Source organism: Heterocephalus glaber, unplaced genomic scaffold, assembly GCF_053883595.1.
Source record: "Heterocephalus glaber isolate CG9 unplaced genomic scaffold, H.glaber_assembly_v1.0 deba00001447, whole genome shotgun sequence".
In the NCBI taxonomy this organism is placed as follows: Eukaryota; Metazoa; Chordata; class Mammalia; order Rodentia; family Bathyergidae; genus Heterocephalus; species Heterocephalus glaber.
Genome location: NW_028258299.1, coordinates 10737770 through 10755689, shown reverse-complemented (window position 1 = coordinate 10755689; position 17920 = coordinate 10737770). Strand labels below are relative to the sequence as shown.

Genomic DNA, 17920 nt, shown 5'->3' with positions numbered 1-17920 from the left:
TAACTAATTAATAAATATTTCCAGAGCATTAATCATCTTGAAACTGTGGTTATTTTAAATCTCTCAATTTATGTGATGTCCCACACATAAGCTATTTTGTACAGTTCATTGTTAAATAAGCTATACCTGAGTGTCATATATGTACTCAGAGTTACAATCATGTATTCTATACCTACTTTGTCAGGCCTTGCCCATCTGTAATGTCCATGAATCACACTCCCTGGATATGTGTGTCTAATAACTCCTGGCCTAATTTGGACCCTGACAAATAAACAGCTCATTACAACATTCCATAAAACTTCTAGGAAAGGAAAGTTATATGCAATGTGGATGAAAGAAAAACATCACTGTAATTATAAGGAGCCAATGCTAAATGATAACAGATAAACCACGTAAAAACTGGACAAAGAGGATGAGTCAGTTGTCTGCCGAGAAGCAAATCCAAACCTTTTCACAAATGTGAAAAGGTGCAGAAAGCACAATGTAAAAGAGCAACAAGCTATCACTCCTCACCTATCAGGTTAGCAAAAGTAAAAGAGAACTGGTAATATGTGCTGCTGACAAAGATATGGGGAAAGTTTCCTTCACACATGCTAATGGAAATGCAGATTTTACATTCTTTTTGAAAGCAATATGGCAGCACCTACTAAAGTTTTTTAAAGTACCTACCTTTTAACTCAGAAATACTACTTTTGGGAATCTACCCATAGAAGTTAAAGTATTAATAAAAATGGTAAACATAAAAGGATGCTTTTTTAGCATTATTTAAAAATTAGTGAACAAATATAAGTGCCTACCAGTAAGGAATTTGTTGAAAATTCTGCAGCATAGTTATTCCATTAAAAATTATATAGCCATTGAAAAGAGTGACATACTATGCCAACCTATTCAGAGACAGCTGAAGAAAAGGTGGTTAAGGAAGAAAAATAACATGCAAAGACTTGCATTTTACAAACCAATGATGAAAATTCTTGTGTATATGTGTTTGAATGTATGTATGTGTAAATGATAATAGGCATTAGAAGAAGATACAAAAGACATCCAAGCTGGATTAGTTTGTAAACAAACAAAAAGTTCTATTGAAAAACAGATATCCACCATAAAAGAGAAAAAACCTATATAATAAGGCACAGTATATAAAATTACATATATGTACCTGTATATATACACACATGCATGCTTCATGTATCCCTACCTATATATGTGCCACGTGTGTGTGTGAGAAATGAAAGATGGTCATCAAATGATGGATAATAACACCTGGAAATTCAAGTGATTTTTACTGACACTTTCATATTTTTCTACACTTTCATATTCACGACTGACTTGCATTACTTATATGACTTTTTAAATTAATAAAGTGATGAAATCAATCCACATCAGTGTTGGTCAATTCTGAGTGGGGCTAAGAAGCTGTCACTCAAGCCCCGGTACCTGACCGCAGTTTGAAGAGACTATTAGATTTGGATCAGATTTGAAAAGGGAGAAGGAGCCAGGCAGGAAAAGCTGCCTGAGTAAAAGTCTGAAGGTAGAAATAAATACAGGGCATTGATCCTGAGACAGTGCGCCTCTTCTGGAGCAGAAGAGCGAAAAGCAAAAGCACAGAGCAGAGGTTCCGGACTATAATACAGCCAATCAGAGGAAGTGAAAGCGGTCACCATAACGCATGTACCAAAAAAAAAAAAAATGTGACTTTTAGAATTAACATTAACAAACGAAAACAGCTTGGTTTTTTTCAAGTTCTACAAATTGACAAATATTTTGAGTTCTTAGGACTCTGCCCATGGTGACACCATGTGTTGCACTCAGATGTAAATTTCAGTTTGGTAATATTTTCATTTTAAACCCTCCTTCCTGTCAGTTTCCCACTCGGCTGTAAATATTTGCTTAGAGGAAAATGTCACAAAAGATCTAAGCCCAAGCATCCAAAAAAGAAAAACATGGTCATTTTGAAACATGGAGAAGCTGTATTCTGCATGTTCACTAAACAAGAAGTCTCAGGACCTGTGTAACTCGGAGCCCATTTCAGAAAAAAAAAATCTTATTTAATAAAAGCCTATGAGCTGTTCATTCTTAATTCTGCCTGCTCGCTTTAAGACAGAAACCACATGTGCTATGCCAGATAAAGGGTTGTCCAATGTGACCAGGATTCCTACCTTCTGCAGTATGGCTGCTTTATGAATTCTAAGTGAACGCCTATTAATGATGTAGCATTCTTGAACTGTCACCACCACAGAAAGAGTCCAAATGTTGCCATTTAATGGTCACATCCTTGTCAAAGTCTACCAGCATCACACAGTGCCTTGAGGTAGTTTATTGCACCCCGAGATACATTCTTCCCTTGCTTTCGCAAAGCGCCTTTGGCTTGCTAAGTGGAGATAAGAATCGCAAGGCCCTCAGCTCACCTCTTGCCATCACCATATTAGGAAATGCAGCAGGTGATATTATTCCACTTCCAAGAAGTTGAAAGAGATGTACAGAAATTCAGGTGCCCTCCATACACTTCACACTGCAACAGGAAAAAAAGCTCAGGTCTCTGAAATGCAAATACTGTGTCTTCTTAGACAATGGTCCTTCTGAGAATTGAGTTATCAATGAGAAAATTGTAGCAAGAAAAATCTCATCACTTTATGCTCTGCTGGATGTGAAAAGCAGCAAGGAGTAGTAAAAAAGATCATAGCGATAGAAAAGGAGCACAGATGTTGAGAGCAGACCCACAGAATCCCAATCCCAATCCCAATCCCAGTCCTTTTATCGGACCCAGGACTCTCACCCTCGTTTAATCTCGTGCAGCCTCAGTTTCCTCAGATGGAAACCTGAGATTGTCTTCAGAAAATGGGATTACATGAAAACTGCTCACAGCACAGGTAGACCCTCAGTAAAGGTAGTGGCCATGAAAACATCAACAAGGGCAAGACGACCACAATGATGATGATGATGACAACGATTCCACTGCTAAATAACACCAAGATCTGATACACCTGCAAGAATCTTATATGATTAAACAGCAAAGCATACAGACAACTTGTGCTGAAATCCCAGCTCCACTGCTTTGCTTTGGAGTATAAAGATGAAACAATTTAATACACCTAAAGTGTTTAGAGTGGCCCCTTGCACATAACAAATGTTACCCTCTCTTAAATAAAAGAGTTGGATGAAAAGATCTACAAAATCAAGCTCTATTGTGTCACCTGGCCAGGAATAGCAATCCAGAAAAAGCACAGAATAGTCAAAAGAATTCAGTCTCTATTGTCAAAAAAAAAAAAAAGATTTGAGTTCAGATCCCAGCTCTGAAATACACTCACTGTTGGTCTCCGGTTAAATTGCTCCATTTCTCTGGTCCTTGGTTTCCTTCTCTATTCATTAAAAGCTCAGCAAATATTTTATTGGTATTCATTGTGCTGAGCACTGTTCTAAGTGACGATAAAAGCACTATTCTTGGATTTCTAGAAAGATCGAATGAGAGAATACTGGTAATATGCTCAGCCCAGTGCCTGACATACAGGAAGCCTACAGTAAGGGGTTATAACTGCACTGCCCTACCCAGAAGGCAGATGCTATCAAAGCCAAGCTCTGGTGGCCTCCAGCGCCCACTGCCTCACTGACAAAGTAGCCCAACTTCCACGTCTTCAACCGTCGCATCAGGTTTTATGGTAGACTTCCAGAACTACGAAGGATGTCCCCAGTGACCATCCCATCTCAAGCTACAAGCTCTGTCAATGGTTCTGACTCAAAGAAATCCTCAGTCATGCAGATAAGTAAGACTGGGAGACACAGGGATCTCCTAATGCAGTTGTCCCAGAGGATATAGACCTTCAAGTGTGCTGTGGCCCCGGACCTGAGTGCCATCAAAGCCCATGCCTCTCCCGGAGGAAGTCCAGCTGGCTAGCTTCCATCTGTACCATTAAGTCACATACTAAAGCAAAGGCAGAAGGTTCTTCTTTCCTTTCTGGGATCAGCTCTTGCATGTAAGGACACAGCATGAGGCCTGGCCCCAAGACCTATGTACAACACCCTCCACTTCCTCCTGGCTCCAGAGGCTTGGCACATTAACTTCTCACATAGGCCTCTTCCTCTCACGTGTAACACACGAGCTAAAGGATCCATAAACTTAAGCTCTAAATAATACTGGGCATATAAAGCAGAGTTAGAAAACTTGCCTCTTTAACACAGACCCACTTAGAGAGCAACCATAAGAACAGAAGCAACACAACACACACCTGTTGTGGGTTTCAACCCAGACCCAGACCCCACTGTCCCTTCCAATTTATATAACCTTTTGGAACCCAGCTTTTTCTGTAAAATAAGTATAATAACACAATTACATAGGGCCATTGTGAAGATTGGTGAAATAATTTAATGTAATTTTAAAAATAAACCCAACTAATATTAGCGTTCTTGTTATTTAAAAATAAGCCCCAAAACATTCAGTGCTCCTATATTCCTTAGTTGTTGGGTACCTCTCCATGCACAACACAGCATTAAGGGGACAGACACATACACATGCATTTCCTGGTGTCTATCTAGTCACGCTGCTCTGCGGGATGCATGGTCTGTTGGCAGAAACAAGCAGGTGGAAACTTAAGACACGGACTTTAAGAGAATTGTGTGAAGAGGGAGCAGCAGCTTCCTGAGGGATAGGGACCTTGGAGTGACGTCGATTGTGAGACGGGACCTCAGGGATGCATAGGGCCCACAAGGCCAAGGAATAAGAACATGTGTTCCAGATAACAGGGAAAACTAGCACTTGCAAAGGTAGCCAGCTATGTGGGGATGCATGTGCATATGTGGTGTGCACTATATGGGAAGGTATATGATGCTGAGTGTACTGGTGTGTGCATGTGTATGTATGAGTCCCTTAGGGGTGTGGGTATGGATGTAGTGGGGGGGGGTTGTGCACATGTGCATGTGAGGTGATTGTAGAGTGTGTGTGGAGGTGTGTATGATGCTGCATGATTTGGTGTGTGGCTATAAATGGAATGTGTTGAGATTTGTGATCTGTATGTATGTGTAAGGGTATCTGTGTATTTATGTGTGTAAGGTGTGCATAGCTTAATGAACATGTGTATATGAGCACGTGTCTAATGCTGTGAAAACATGTGTAAGAGTGTATGTGATGCTGTGTGTAAATGTGGTACTTGGGTGTTTGTGCATGTGCATAAGTGCGTGGGTGTGACTGTAGTGTGTTGTGAGGGTCCATGTGATGCTATGTGCATGTGTGTGAGGATGCATGTTTATGTATGCATGTAAGTATGGATGAATGAGTACAGTGTGCATGAGTGTGTGGAAGCATGTAAGATGCTGTGTGCAGGCCCCTAAGGGTATGTGATGTTGTGGGCATATATGTGAGGGTGTCTGTGTTTTGGCATATAAGTATAGTGTGTGCATGGTGTGACTGTAGCATGGGTGTGCATGTATGTGACAAGTGTGTTAGGAGGAGCAAGAAGTTCAGACAGTGAAAAACCTTGAAGTCTGTGGTCTGGAATTTCAATAATATGCTTTAGGCAACAGGGGGACCTTTCAGTTTCTGATCTGGGGAGCAACACGATGAAAGCCATTTTCGAAAGCACATGTCAAACTGTGGAAGGGCCATGGAGGGGCCAGGAGAGGAGCTGGGGGCTCCAAGAGTTGGGACAGGACAGGAGAGCAGGCAGGAGAAAGTGATTTGAGTCATTTCCATCCCTTTACGTTCTTAGTGGTATGCAAGGGAGTTTGGCATCCCAACCTTCATTTTTATTTCCCCCCAAAGTTAAACAAATAATACACATTTTAAAAAGGTGTCCATTCTGTGCAAGAGAGATCTAAAAAGCAACACCTCTTTCAAAGCTGTTCAGGTCCTCACCTGTTGGAATGGAGGCCCCAAGGAGGGACAATAGCTCACTCTCCTCCACAAACAAATCCCCCTGGCTTCCCCAGCCCAGCCACACCGACTGGCGTCTCAGCCAAGGAAAAAATAGGAAACAGAGTTCGAGTCCGGTGAAGTGCCTGATTGTGCCAGAGTTCCAGCAGCTGTCTGTCTGGAATGAGGCTGGTGTAGTGTGGGGTCTCCTCAGCATTCTGTCCAAGCCACATGATAGACTTGCTTCCTGGGAGCACTGGTCACACCCTCTTGGCGCTGGTCTTGTCCTCTGTCTTCTCTCCCTCTCCAGTGCTGGTCCCCCTCTTCCTCCTGCTCCTCCTCTACCTCTTCCTCCCTCCTCTCTTCTCCCTCTTTCCCACTGTCTGGATGTATCTGAAGTCTTAAGCTACCTCTGTCTTGAAATCTCTCCCTTTCCACTACCATTCCACCCCCTCCTGCTTTTTTTTCCTCTCTCTTCTCCCTCCATATCCCTTCTCAGCATGGGGAGGAAAAGGTTCAATCTCAGAAAGAAAGCCTGGTCTTTGCTAGAGCTAGAGTTTGACCAAAAAAATTAAAAAATATGGTTGCTGTGAGGCAACTGGCTGAGTCCAGCTTCGATCAGGAAAAAAAAAAAAAAACCTTGGCCAAGACTGAGGCTGAATGGTGACCCTTCGTCTGAAGAAGCGGGAGGGAGCCTGTGGCTAGCAGGTGTCCCTGGACGCCATATCACTAGGCAGTCTTCCAGCTGGGCAATTTCTATTTGCTAGTCAGCCCCGGCTAGCCCCATCCCTTTCTACTGGAGTGAGGAACACGCTGCTGTCACACTGCGGGGCTCAGCTACTCCTCCCCTCAGCTCAGACTGGGGGGAAAAAGCCATAAAATGTAGCAGCAGCTAATGTCAGCACTGCAGGGGCTTCCAGAGACCACCTGGCCCAACCCCTTCAGTTCTGGGGTAGGGACACTGGAGCCCAGGTCGCTAAATGCCAAGGGGATGCATGACGAGAAACCTCAGACCTAGGACCTGTTGCAAAAATCCCTCTGTCCTGGGATCACCTCTACGATTTTACCTTCCGAGCTAGAATCTACTATCTAGGGTCCAGATACATAAACAGATGAAAGAAGCCTAAAACTGAGCCCGAAAGAAGCTGAAATGCACATGGTGCCTGTATGAAATCCTCTGCAAGATCCGTGCAAGAAGAATCTGAGCAGCAAAGTCTGTTGAAGACAGGCTGCAGCGGTGGAGAGCTAGGAGCTCAGAGCCCTCTTGAATATGGCTGTACTGTAATCCTGTACCGCAGTGCCAAACCCCGCCAGGCATTCCAAAAAGAATCGGAAGCCCAGCGCCTCGCCTCGCACAACTTCCCAGCCCTGGAGGCAGTCTCCTTTTCGCACCTATTTGCTAACCGCTTTATTTAACACGACGGGGGAAACCTGTGTTCTGGGAAGGCGCGGTGCAGGAACCTGTGTTTGCAACGCCGCGATTCTGCCTGCGCGAAACTAAAATGCATGCATCCATCCCAGGGAACTCGCCCCCACCCCAAGCCACAGCAAAGCCCCTGGGGCCGAGAGGCAGGCAAGCGCTCCGGAGATCGGATGGGAACCCAGGCCAGCGGGGGACACACCAGCTGTTGGAAACGGGCAGCCTGCAAAGTGCACCGGGACTGCGCCGAAAAGGGTTAATTTCCTTGGCAAACACACACACGCGCGCGCGCACGCACACACACACAACTCTACCCTACAACCTCCTCCACCACCACACACTGGATCTTTTAAATCTTAAATTCCCAGAAATTTCCCCTGGCCCTATCTTTTAGGGACAGCCTCTGTACCTGGGCCGGATTCCCACCTCATCTCCAAGGAAAGTCCAGAGAGCCAGGCTTAATTATTTTCCTACAAAATTATGCCTAATTGACCACTAACCTAATTGATTAATTATCTCATTTTTCAAGGCAGTATCAAAGAGCCAAGCTGGAGGGGGCGGGGGAAAATGTATCCGGTGGACCGGACCGAGAGGTAAAATCACAGACTGCGGTGGAGGAGGCACCCCAAGCCAGTTTGCCTAGTTCAAGGAAAGCCACGCGGGTAGAAATGGAAAGAGCACGCGGGGCGGGCGGGCGGTGCGGCCAGAGCTACAGCCTCCACGCCGCCGGGCAGCCCGAGGCCCCCCACACGCTGACGAAGTTGCTCCCCCGGGAGGAGAAGGGTTAAACGCCCGCGTTACCCCGCCTCGCCGGGGTGCGGGAGCACAAGCCGCTCGTCCCGGCCGCGGGCGAGTCCGCGTGGGCCCCGGGCTCGCCTACCGCCCCGACCACAACTTGCGCGGCCGTGCGCCGCGGCCTCGCCTGCGCCTTGCGCGCTGCCCAAAACTTTGCGCAGGCAGCCACCGCCGCCCGCCCGCGCTGCGCGGCGACACGCGCCCCACCAGGAGCGGCGGACCCACCTCCCGAGGCCTCGCACCGGCCCCGCCGCCTCCAACCCCCACGCGGGGTCCCCACGGCCGCAGGCCGCCACTCCCACGCGCCCGGGCGGCGCCACCCCAGCCTTCCGCGCCTCGGCGGCAGGCGCAGCGCCTTCTCCTACCTTGCCGCGCCGAGCACCGCCCTCTCGCTCAGCCCTCTCGACTCATGCTCGAGCTGCAGAGCAGGGCAAGCGGGCTCCGCTCCTGTTCCCGGGCCGGAGGGTCCGTGTGGGGCCGGGCGCTCGGGAACGCGCGGGGCTGGGGATCCCGGAGCGCGGCGCTCACTCCCGCAGCTCTGCCGCGAGCAGTGGAGCTAGTGCCGGCGCCCTGCAGGCCACATCTTTCAAACGTTATACATCACTACCGCATTCCCCCGAATAGCAGGGCCCCTCCGCATTTCGCCACCTAGCGCAGGACGCGGGCTCCCGCAGCAGGCTCTGGGCGCGACCTGTCCTAGACGAGCTCCGCGAGGGCAGAGGGCCCGCACTCCGGCCGCCTCCCGTCTTGGCGGCACCTGCAGCCACCCCCACCCCAACCTTTCTGCGGGCCTCGCCTCCTGGGGCTCTCTGGGCTGCAGACTGCTCCCCAAGGTCTGGGCTTTGGGTAGAGCCTTTGTGATTTACCAGGGGAGCCCCCTCCCTTCCGGCGGCCCTTTGGGTCTTGGCCTGATCCTCTCTCTCGCACCGCCTCCTCCTCCTCCTCCTCCTCAGAAGGCTTCACAAACACAAGATTTTGCAGCGGCAGACACACCCTTTCCATGCACATCAACCGCGGAGACATTTCCGCACACCCACGAGTACATGGCACTGCAGCGAGCAGGACAGGGTTCCAGCTGAGCAGTGCGGCCTCCACAAAGTGCCTTTAAATAACTGAGCTTCCATCGCTCCATCTACGAAATGGGAATCCAGGGATCTTTCCCATAGGCTTGTGAGAGAAGCACAAAGCGCGACACCCAGAAAGGACAGCAAATGAGAAGGCTTTTTCTTCCTTGTCCCGTCACAAGCTTGCCCTTCTGGGGTGATTATATATCAGTAACAATTCAAGCCCCCGATAAATATTTATCGTGTATTTGCCATGCGCCAGCCTCTATTGTATGGTGTAGGTTAGAGTTTTCAGAGAAACCACTCATCATTATTCTCCTGGAATTGGTTGTCTGGTGCGAAGACACAGAAGATAGCCAAGTAAATCAGCAAGAACCCGTTAGGTAGTGATTATCGCTATTGGGTGAAGTTTAAATGGTCGGTGACATGTGACAGGAAATGGCAGGGGTAGGACAGCAAGCTGGGGTTTGGGAGATGACCCTCTGAGGTCCTGCATGAAAATTAACCCAGTCCTGAAGGTGCAGAGGCAGTCGTAAGAGGTGCGGGTTCAGCAGGTGGAAAGCCTGACACGAGCGAGTGGAAGGAGCAGAAGGACCTAGGCTGGATGAAGGTAGGGTAAGGAGTGGGGCCCTGGGAGGAGGCTGGTCTGGCGGGGTGATCAATAAGGCCCTGGGATTCACTGCTGCTGTGGTGGGAGGGATGTGGGTGTTAGAGTATAGGAGATCCTGTGGCTTTCGTTTGTTAACTGTTCCCTCCAGCTGCAACGCGGAGAATGGGCTGCAGGGGGCGTGGGTGGAAGCGGAGGAACCAATCAAGGTCCTGCAGTGCTGAATAAAAGTCCTGGCCTCCACCACTGCCCAGCTCCCCTCTTCTACTGGGTCTGCTGGGGGAAAGGCCACTGGACAGGGACCTTAGGTCCCTCCTACTCTGCACCTCCCTTTGCCTCAATTAGAAAATAAAAGTGATAATATATATTCTCATAAAATTATTGTGAGGATGAAATGAAGGCACCGAAGCACCCAAGGTACTAATGATTGTTAATTCCATCTTCCCAACGGCCCCACTTCCGGGTCCCCCAGGCGCCTGGGGGATGCTTCTGCCTCTCCTGGAACCGGCTTACCCTACCTGGGGCCAGGCGGGTGAGCCGCAGAGGCCAGGCACAGCCTTGCTTGCCGTCTGAGAGTACTGCAGTTGCCACTCCCGGCCCCTGAACCCGTCTGTCATCTTTTCCACCAGGAAACAGATTTTCATTTTGTTTAGGTCCTTTCTATATATTTTTTTCTGTCTGCCACCCTCATCTAGCTTGAAGCAGGCAGGACATCATTATATGAAGCTCTGGAGGTATAAAAATAGAAGGGAAAAGGGCTGGGGAGTGTGTGGAGCCAGAGATGCCAGGAGAAGAAAAACAGACGGCCCTTTCTCTCTTAGCAACAGGAGGAAAGGTTCTCAGCTGAGACACGTGATCATTCCCTTACATCTGTGCTGTGTATCAGACTCCAGAGGCCCCCCGGAGACCCTTCCCCCATCCATACCACGGACACCCAGGGAGGCAGAGCAGGCACAATCCAAGATGGCGCCTCCTTGGCAGATGAGGGAGCTGAGCCTGAGAGGGGAGAGAGAAAAGTGGGACTTGACTTTCTCACTCCGCACACCTGCATGCTCTAAATGGCCCTTCGGCCCTTCGTGGTGTCGCCTGACTTTGAGGAGGCATTTACGCAACTAAGACCTGGAACTGTGGAGCTCCATGATGGTCGGCACGTTCCCTTGTGGCCAACTCCGTGCCCTGTGCTCCTCTTCATCTTTCTCCAAGCCCCAGACAGGAGACGGTGAAATCCAAACCAGGCTATTAAATGTTATGAAACTAAGTTGCACCTTGCGACTGCTGGGTTAGAACTCAGAATAAAAGCAGATGCTAATGAATTCATCTTTGGGATACCACGTGGGAATCAGAGAGAACGTGAGACCCCACTTCAACTCCACACTAGCATCTATTGTGTGTCTTTGAGCAAGTTACAACCCTATGTTTTAATGACCTCGTCTGTGAGATAAACTCAGTATCTGCTCCCAGGAGCTGTGAGAGAGGGAGTAAGAGTTCATGATAGGAGGTTCAACTAATACAGCTCTCCTTAAATATCAGTCTTCTCTCTCCTTCCATCCCATCACAAGTGTGTTGATAAACAATTGAGACTCTCCATGGGAAAACAAAGGCCTGATTCTTAGCATTTCTCAACTACCTTGGGGTAATCTTCTCCTCATGGTGATTTCAAGTTCAACATGACGGCACTGAACATGGTATTAGGAAGAGCTGTGCACTGGGCCCAGCACACTCAGCCCTCCAGTCATAAAACAGCCCTCACAATTTTATAAAAACTCCCTAATCTGCAATCATCTCCTGGTAGGGAGTAAGAATCCTTAAAGAAAATATCATCCCTATTCCCCTCATTTGACAGATTTGGAAATTGAGATCCAGAAGGATCTGATGGATTTGATCAGTTAGCAAAAGAGTGGGATTCAATTCTATACCCCCTGGCTCCAAATCCAGGGATCCCTCCACCCCACCCCAAGTGCCATCCCTGACCTGGGAGATCACAGCATGGCCCCTGTGGGAGACTTCCTTTTTGGAGTTGGAGTCTAGAACCTGAGCCTCCCTTCCTCAGTCTGAAAGGCTGGAATAGCAATCGCAGCCCTGACTTCATCTCAGAGGCTCTGAGCATACAGTGAGAGCAAGCAGGGGAATGTGCTTTGCAAAACACAAAGCCCCTTACCAAGATAACCATATGAACATAACAGTTCGTGACTAGAGGGGAAATGTGGGAGCAAGAAATCCCAGGCCCTGGGGGGACTTAAAACCACAGAGGAGGCAGGACCCCTAAACACACTCAGCTCCACATGCACAGGGAAATGTGACCAGACACACACCCAGTCCCCTTCTAAATGTTCATCAGTGCAGAGACAATGGCATGCAAAGCATAAAACAATGTCATTGTAGTTACAGGCATAGGCAGAATTGTTCTTCAGAACCCGTTTTGCATTTCCCCCCTGCTATCTGCAGAAATAAGGTCTTTCCTTACTCAGTGCTGGCCCCTGCCCTACCTGCCTCCCTCTACAAGAGGTCCCAATCTCCAGCTTAACGCAGAGGGAATTCATGGGCTTGAGTCACTTGGCAGCTTGGGCTGAAGCTGGCCTGGTCTCCATTGATTCAAATAATGTCATCTATTCTCTCCCTCTCTCCTCTGCATTCATCTGTGTCTTGCCCTCCCGGTATCCTCTCCACTGCAGAAACCTTCTGTCACGTAGGGAAGTGGGTGGGAACATGGCCATGGAGAAGTCCAGGCTTGTATCAGCTCAAGAAAAAGATAATCTCTTTCCTAGTCTCAAACATACAGGGAAATATTTCAAGTTCTAAGCCAGGCATGGGGATGCATGCCTGTAATCCCAGCACTCCAGGAGGCTGAGGCAGGAGGGTGGTAAATTCAAGTCCAGCCTGGGCAACTGAGCAACTTAATAAGACTCTGTCTCAAAATTAAAAATTTAAAAAGAGGCCGGGATGTAGCTCCGTGTACACACACACACACACACACACACACACACACACACACACACACATTAAAGTTCTGCTTGTCCAGGACTGAATCACATGCCTGCTGTCTTCTATGGCCAGGGGCACAGGCGTATTAGAGGAGTCCTAGACCTAGGCCTATAACCAGACTTCATGGCACGGAGGAGAGGTGGCCCGCCAAGGCACCAGGTCTCTTACCAGATCAAAGGAAGGAGTAGTGGGGAACACTTGACAGGACCCACTGAGGTGACAGAGTCAAAGCAGAGGCTGGCTCCCCTGACTTTGAAGCATTTATCCTCTCTGTGACCCCAACTGGGCCGCAGCATAGAGCACAGCAGGCTTATGACCCCACAGACTACATCCGCAGTGATTGCTTGGTGCCAGCACATCGAGGCACACAGTCGGTACTTACTGAGTGGATGACAGCCCAAGTGAGGGTATGAGGGAAGGACTCTGAGGGCCTGTCAGGGCTCAATGGCAAAGAGGACTGGGATGAAGCTAGCAGTGGGTCTGAATGGTGGCCACATTTGCCCACAATTTTTTGGTCCTGCTATGTCACCAAAGCCCACCTAAATGTTTCTGCTTCCTTCATGCCAAGTACCACTCCTTGGAATGCTGTCCTGCCCACCCTTGTGGAGAGCAGTAGCCCCTCCACAGCAGCCGGAGGCTGTGCACCCAGCAGCTGTGGGCTGCTCTCCACACCATTCTCTCACCCTCATCCCCTTCTGGACCACAGCAGTGCTGGCAGGTGAACTCTGTCTTCCACTGTCCTCTCTGCCCTCCTGGGTGGAGTGCCCACCTGCCTGTTCCATGGGTCCCAGGAGAGGTAACTATGCGGGAAGAGGTGGGCCTGGGGATCATTGGTGGGACTTTCTTCTCCAGCACTTTCTTCTGCGTTCCTGCTGCCCGTGCAGGGCCTATGGCCCTGGACTTCAGCTCTGAGCTCTGACACAAGGGTATTCCCTAGTTTGGCCCTTCTCTGAGGGATAGAAGGGACCACCAGCCATGTGGTACCTTCTCAAGATGTATGCTTCACTTTCTCTGGTGGATGTTTAAGAGAACACTCCACTGTCAGTGGCATGTCTGCCAAGAGGCTATGGCACGGTTGCCAGGGTGACTAGGGGGAACTGCGGTACAGATGGATGCATCAGGAAGGCCGTGTGGCAGCTCCGTGGAGTTCTGAAGACAGCTGGGCCTGCCCTTCCAGGCAAACCTGTGGCTCCAGGCTCACGGGCCACCCACCCACTCTCAAAGGCCGGAAGCCAGACAGCACAGTGCCCTTGAAGGCTGCCAGCAGATTCAAGAAAGAAAAACAAGAGGGAGGAAGCTGAGGAGAAGATGTGGGTGTTTTAAAGAATGAAAAGATGTTGAATTGTGGAGATTTCTTCAGAAATATGTTCTGGAGGAAACAAGCTTTTGCTACAGTGTTGCAATTTAGGAAATGGGTACTGTGAGCTTCCAGCGTTAGCCGGCTGAGCCCTCCTCGAGTCTCCACTGTACCTTATTTTAGGAGCACACTTATGTTTTCTGTTCGCCCAACTGTCATCCCAGACTAGCCTTCGAGCTCCCTGAGGCTGTGGGCTTTTCGCTGTTCATCTCTGCCTCTCCAGAGCATGGCCAGCTGGCACAAAGTGGGCCGGAGAAACATTTGATGAATGAATGAATGTGACGTGCAAGTGCACGATCCAAAGCCCATCCAGGCTTTCTGACACCAAGTCCTCAAATTGATCCCCTCCACCTTGGTGGACTCCTATAAAAATTATGGCCTGGCAATTAATCTGACACTCGTGTACTGACTTGCACCATCTCTTTGGTTCTTGTAGTGAACACTAATTTGAAATTTTTATTGTTATGAAACATTTCACAAGGGGATTTATGTCTTGTTTCCATAACTGACCTGTGAGCTCATTCATGCAATAATCACTCTTTGAGTTATGCACAGGACATGGGTACGTGGCCATCTCACTGAACCCTCCCCTCCTCCATGCCTGTATCCATTCAGAGCCTACCATGTGCCACAGGCTGTCTGCTCAGTGCAAGGAATCACATGCTGGAAGAAAACTCAAACTCTTGGTCCAGGTTACCAACTCAAATGCCTTTGAGGGTCACACCAGTGGACTGAAGGAGTGAAGCAGGAGTCTTTGAAGTGCGAGTGAGTGTATTAGGACAGGGCTCCTGCAGGTAACCTAGCAGCTTGAGCCCTGTGCAGAGGAGTCTAGAGGAGGAGGAAAAGATGGCCTAACATCCAGCCTGCTCTCTGCTCACCAAATTGTGCGACCATGCACATCCTTGGGCTATGTCTACTCAGGGGAGGAATACCTTTCCCTCCAGGGAAAGGGCTTTATCTCGTCAAGCCTTGCACCTGAGGCTACAACTGGCCAAAAGGGTGACTCTTCTTCCAACACACACAAGGACACAGAATGTGCTGAGGATAAGGCTATGTTAGTCATGTTAAGTGTTGGGGATAGGCAGGAAAAAACTTGAGGTTGCACACTCCCCCTACCCCAGAGCCATTAAAATTCAGTTAAACAGATTGCTGCACAAACCAAATCCCAAACATACTCAGTTGGAGCAGCCCCTAGTTTCTCCCTGATTCCTTAAAATACCCTCAAACATACATCAGCCATCGAATCTTCCAACTGGGACAGCTGAGGCTCTGAGAGCTGAAGTGACACCTCTGAGGTTACATTTAAGGGGCAGAGCTCAAAGACATTAAATGCATGCTAGAGCTAAGTATAGAGCTGGGGCTAGAACTCAGCTTCTGTGGCGAAGGCTCCCTGGTCCCTTCTACCTCTTCAGGCTTCTTCCAGGACTCTGAATATTGAGTATGGGCTTGGTTGGTGCCAAGAAAGAGGAAGACTTGCCAATCTGGATTTTAAATGTGTGTTATTGTCCCAGGGGACTCTCACCCCAACACCCCTCAAACACAAGGATAACTGGGGAGAGGGCTTCTCGTCCTAGTCTGCCCCTGCACCCCAAGCAGAGTCTGAGAGCCCCACAAAGAAGCGCAGGTGTGGCTATGGCGGTGAGGAGTAGTGGCGGACAACAGACACACCAGGGGCCCCAAGCATTCATTCTGGTCACTCTGCTTCCCCACTGCTTGCTTGTTCCATCCAATCTGGTTCAGGAGTTCAGTCAGTGAAAACAATAGAAAGAGAAATCCTTCAGGTCAACTTCCTGACATATTTATAGGTCTAGCTGGGGACTTCCTGGCAAAGGGAGCAGAATATAGTTTCATATGCCACAGATTAAAAGAGGTCTGTAAGTTCATCTCAGCCACTAAACCACTGTGTGGCCTCAGACCAGGCACTTTCTCTCTGGGCTCGTTCTCTATAAACAATGGCCATTAAACTAAGTGGCCTCTGAAGGGCTCCCTGTTGGGTCTCTGGGCTCCGGCTTAAGGACTCTGCAAGACTGGACACAGGAGTAGCATCAGGTCCTGGAAGCAGACTGGCTAAAGGTGGAGAGTGGACTTGGTACCTAGAGGAGCCCAGCCCTCAAATACCTTCATTAGTGGTGACATTGATGGAAATTCCTGCTCAATACCTTTACATGTCAGGGTTGTTTGCAAGGGATAAAGGAGGGAGGTGGTGAGGTGGTCTATGAAAAGGGTGGTAATCTGGCCCTCTAAACAGAAAAGCAGCAGTGTCCTCTGTCAACAACTCTCAGAACTTCAAACTGCACTGAATCCAATCCTTGGCTCTGCCTTTGCCAATTAATAGTTGATTATTGAATGAGTGAGTTTGTTGTGTTCCTTAGACAAATTGCTTAACATCCCTGAGCTGTGGATCCCTCTACTGTTAAATGGGACAATAATAACCTTGGTCTCATAGGATTTTACAGTTAAATAAGGTGATACAAGTAACTTACAATAGGTATTCAAAAGCACTAGCTTTCTTTCCCTCATTCCTTTCTTTGTAGAGTCGGGCTATGAACTGCAAAAAGCACACAGAGTAGATGAGAAAGGCAGGTTTCCGAGATGGAATGCTGTGTACACACACCCACTGTCTTCCTGATTTTTTGGTCTCTGAGACACATACTCAAAATCAAAACTTAAAGGAGGAGAGTTTTATTTTTGGCCCATGAGGTTGGCTGGCTCCAAGGCAGAATGGCATGCTGGAAGGGTCTGGCGGTGGGAAGATGTCACATCACGGCAGCCAGGAAGCAGAGCAAGAAGGGGGAGCCAGGGAGGGAGAGGCAATCTTCCATGTCACACTCCCAGTGACCGCCTCTTCCAGCTACCAGAAGTAACGGTACCTTAACTTCCGAACTCTCCAGTGGATTAATCCCAGGATGCAGTCACCTTCCAGTAGCCCAGTGCTGAGCACATGAGCCTTTGGGCGACACTGTAGATCTGAACCATAACACCCACAGTAATTGGGCAGGTCGGGAGACCAAGCAAAGCCTCATGGGAAGCTCCCTGCTCGGAATCCCCTACGAGATGCTTGGAAGTTAGGGACCTTCTGCCTGACTGTTTTGCCTTCCCTCCCTGTGCTCGGGTCTGTCAATGTCTGGCTCATCCTTCAGGGCTCAGTTCTGAAGCTGCCTCCTCTTTGGAGCCTCCTGTGCTGCCAGGACTGTGTGTGATCTCTTTCTTCCCTCGGCTCCCCAGCCCTTCAAGTGAGCATCTGGTCATTTGTACCATCATCAGAATCAGGAAGTTTCCTCCAATATTCGTGTGTACTTCCTCAACATAGCAGGAAAATTTCCCCTTGATCCAGAAAAGCCTCAGGGTATTTCCTCTGGGACCCCAAGCAGGCCACTCCTCATCAGCGGCTCTTGTGTCCCTGTAAGCAAGGGACATCTTGCTGGGCCTCTGCGCAAACTAACATCTCAGTGTCAGGCACCAGGGTGGGGACAGGGTGTAAGTGGGGGGATGAGATCTGGGCTCCTACAGGGCTCTGAGCCCCTTTCCTCTTTCTTTATGGGGATCCTGCCTGCCTTCCATGCAGAGAGGCCTCAGCCAGACCCTTTCCCCTGTCACCATTTCCCCAGGTCTTAGTTCCAGGGGCACAGCACACGCCTGATGCCAGATGCCCATATTGTTGCTCTTCTCGAGATCATCTTTACTGTCTCCCATGAGCCGGAAGTAATGGGCCCTCATGGGCAACCAGTGCTTCCCCCAGCCCTTCCCCTGGCAGCTCTCCAGCCAGCACATTCAGTCCAGCTGATCCCCTGCAGTTCCTCAAAAGCCTTTCCTCGCTCAAGCTTCCTATGCTTGTGCATGCCCAGGTCATCTTTCC

The 17920-nt window shown here is 49.0% G+C and overlaps 1 protein-coding gene across 8 annotated transcripts in view; it reads right to left on the bottom strand.

Annotated features, from left to right (window-relative positions):
• Positions 1–8610, bottom strand: part of Dab1 (DAB adaptor protein 1) — a 1105478-nt gene extending 1096868 nt beyond the window's left edge. For 5 of the 8 annotated variants that reach the window (XM_087214667.1, XM_004869617.4, XM_087214674.1 and 2 more), the window contains exon 1: positions 8420–8606. The gene's annotated coding sequence lies outside the window, so the exon portion shown is untranslated. Of the gene's footprint in view, positions 1–8419 lie in introns of all 8 variants that reach the window. The other 3 variants (XM_087214681.1, XM_087214675.1, XM_087214676.1) reach the window with 2 other exon arrangements.
• Positions 8611–17920: the final 9310 nt, after the last annotated feature.